The following is a 3,358-nucleotide window of genomic DNA, read 5'->3' on the forward strand; positions in this document are numbered from 1 at the left end:
TATATCCGAGAAATCATCGAATAAACGGAAAACAGATCTCTGTTCAAGTTCCATTTCTGATTGCGTGTTGTGAATGAAAATTTCATAAACGTTTTAACGATGAGATTGTTTGGAGGATAAGCAGATTCGGTGTGTAATAGGATTATTCGAGTAGAATATCGATTATCCAAACAATAGGGGAACAAATTTAAATTTTTATTTAAAATTAATAGATTATTAGATTAAAAGTTCTTTTCATTCTTTTTTTTATATGTAAATGTTTATCTTCTTAAAACTTTCATAAATAGATTTCTTGGAATAGTGGATTATACATATGTTTTAATGATATATGATTTGTTTATATAAATATTAATTTCCAAAAATATTATTAGTTGGTAAGTTTCGTAAAGGGATTCTTTTATAATATTTTAATGTTAATGAAACATAAACCAAGTTGCAGCATTTACTCAATTTTACTCCTCTTGTAATAAACAATTTAAAAAATAAATAAAAAATAAAATTACTTGGAATGATAAAATCATAAAATTGCAATCTACAACAGACGTATCTAGTTACCAATATATATAATAATATGTTATATCATGAAGACATACAAATGGAATACCACACAAAAATTTTTCTTTTTTTAAAATTCAAACGATCATGCGTGATATAAAATTTCATTTACATAGATAAGTTCCACTATGAAATAATGAAAAGGTAAAAAATATTTTAATCTATTTCAAGGATCCTTTCTTTCAAAGATTTTCCGTAATAACGGAATATTCTAACACAAAGTGTCGCAAAATATTCTTTCACGGTGAAGAAAATCACTATTCACGGATGGAAGCAGTTAAAAGCATAGAGTCCCAAGGAATCGGATTACGAGAAGGCAAAGGAGAAATGGGACTTCCACTTCGTTGCCCGTGAATAGTTCCAGAGGCAAGGGCCTTAAGGTCCTCTTCTCAGACTCGATGAAAAAACAACAAAGCGTCTGGTGCTCACAATAGTGAGCCTTAGGGCCCCGTTTCTCTATTTGCGTTTACAATAAAGGAACAGAGAGGCCATGAAACGTGCGAGGGTGACCAGAACGAACTCGACATTCCCGGATCTCGAGGAAATCTTTTATTTTTGTTATTCATAAATACATACGTTCGATTATAAATGGATTGTACAGAGAAGAAAGATAAATTTTTCTTTTTTTTTTCTAAAAGTGAAATAAAATTTTTTTAAATATCGAGAAATTTCTCAGTTTTTATATTAATGAATAATCTTTTTAATCGAAATATTGTATCCATTTATTTTATTCTTCTTTCGACAAAATTTTTTATCTTTTAAATAATATAATTAAATCGATATTCTTGATGTCTTTTTATAATAATCAAACTGCAATATTTCTCATAAAAATTTTTATAATATATAATTATAATTAATTTTAAATAAAAATTTAATTTAGTAAGAATAAAATATTTAATATACAATCACAATAAATCTTTAATATTTTTTTTTATTGCAATATATATAAATATAGCATAAATTTTCACCTAATAAAACAAATAATTATGAATAGAAATAATTAATCCACAAAATCACCAATTTAAATGATCATATAATAGATCAATTAACCAATCTTGCAAACCAGTACTATCACTTTTTTTTTGTATCTAATTTCAATTAATCTCTCCCAACAATTTTCCAATGTAATAAACCTAGATGAATAAACCAGTTTCGGTGTTATTGATTCAAGGATTCAACGACCTCCAAATCCAAAAATTCACACGATCGAACACGTCCCAACATATTTGGACAAAACCACTCACCGAGCCCAAGCATTTAGTCATCTCGTCGAAAGAGGAGGATATACACAGAGGTGGAGATACTCTCTACAAGATTCAAGAACCCACGGCAACCCACGTTCATGCCGGCTTACGTAACCAACACGGAGCCGAGAAACTTTTTCTTTAAATCAATTTCAGCGGCAGGCTCCTCGTAAAACCCACGCGCGGCCCAGGTTTCCTCTCGTCGTTCTAATTGAGACCAGCGACAGGTAACGATACGAGGAAGAAACCTGGCGAGCAAGGAATGAAGAGGTAAACGGCACGAAAATGGGCAAACAAGAAGCCATCCCCTCGTTTTCGTCCCCTCGAACCTCATTGCCGGCAATGACTAGCAGATATAACACGTTCCAGGTAGACAACTGTTTAGGGGAAGGATAGTCACTGGACAAACGAGCGCAACGGATACGACGTACGATCGTTATTGCGACACGGACCACGATGATCACGGTACAACAACAGATCTTGGTGTCCACTTATGGTGGACTGCGATCAGTTAAGGACGAGAGATCGTGATATCCTTCGATGAGTTTGGATCTTTTTCTTTTTCGAGGTAAATCGATTCGTTTCTTAAATTTCTTTTGGAATACAATTTCTTTTCGTAATAGAAATAATAATAAACAGTCTGTATTGACACAGTGAGAGAAGAGTGAGCGGTTGAGAGAAAATAAATGATATTTGTTGTTATGGATATGGACGAGTTTTGATTGATCCTTTAACACTGTTATTATAATTATACGTGTATTATTATTATCTACTTATGATAAATCTCTTTCAAATTTGTTGATAAACATTTAAGTAAGACCACTTTAAATGTATATACAGATATTATACCGATTTTGAAAATGGCTAAGAAAAAATTAAAAATCTGATCGTTCCAACGAATTCCTTCCATTTTTAACGAATAAAAACTTATCGAGGAGTGTATTTTGATATATTGGAGAAAAATATAGATTTTCCATAAATTAAATAAGCATATAATGCTACATTATACAAAAACTAAACAAAGAACATCCATCCTAATATACCGAACGTGTAGACATTGCTAAATAAATTTCTATATCCATTACCATCAGGAGACAGAAACTACTGTTACTACCCCTCCATGTAGTATTTCAACGCGTTTCCGACAAGAAGAGCGAAAAGAAAAAAGGAAAAAGAAAAAAAAAAAAAAAAAAAAAACGAAAGCCGGAAACAAAGCTCATTTTTGAAAAAAAAAAAAAAGAGAGACAGAATCAGTGAAATCCGCGTCGAGGGATCGTTTGCTTTCATTTAACCGCGGATTCCTATGCTTTTTTCGCGGGCGGGAAAGCCAGGCGCGTAAATAGTCATATCTAACATTTATCAGGTGACACGCTCGTTCTGGCCTCGTCAAGATCCATTTGCGGGCACAGGGATGCACAGGAGCATTACCGTGTCGCGATGTCAAATACTAACGGCGGAGAAGCGAGTGGTGTCATTACCGGACCTCATAGCGGCAGGCCATCGCATCTCCGCTACCCACCCTCCTCCCCCCGTCCTTCTCGTGGCCGTATTTCTCCGTT

The 3,358-nt window shown here is 33.3% G+C and overlaps 1 long non-coding RNA gene across 1 annotated transcript in view; it reads right to left on the reverse strand.

Moving 5' to 3' along the window:
- The window catches only part of LOC102678703, a 117,215-nt gene that overhangs the window by 57,144 nt on the left and 56,713 nt on the right, over positions 1-3,358 (reverse strand). The gene's annotated exons all lie outside the window — the stretch shown is intronic.

Source organism: Apis dorsata, unplaced genomic scaffold, assembly GCF_000469605.1.
Source record: "Apis dorsata unplaced genomic scaffold, Apis dorsata 1.3 scaffold_50, whole genome shotgun sequence".
Taxonomy (NCBI): domain Eukaryota; kingdom Metazoa; phylum Arthropoda; class Insecta; order Hymenoptera; family Apidae; genus Apis; species Apis dorsata.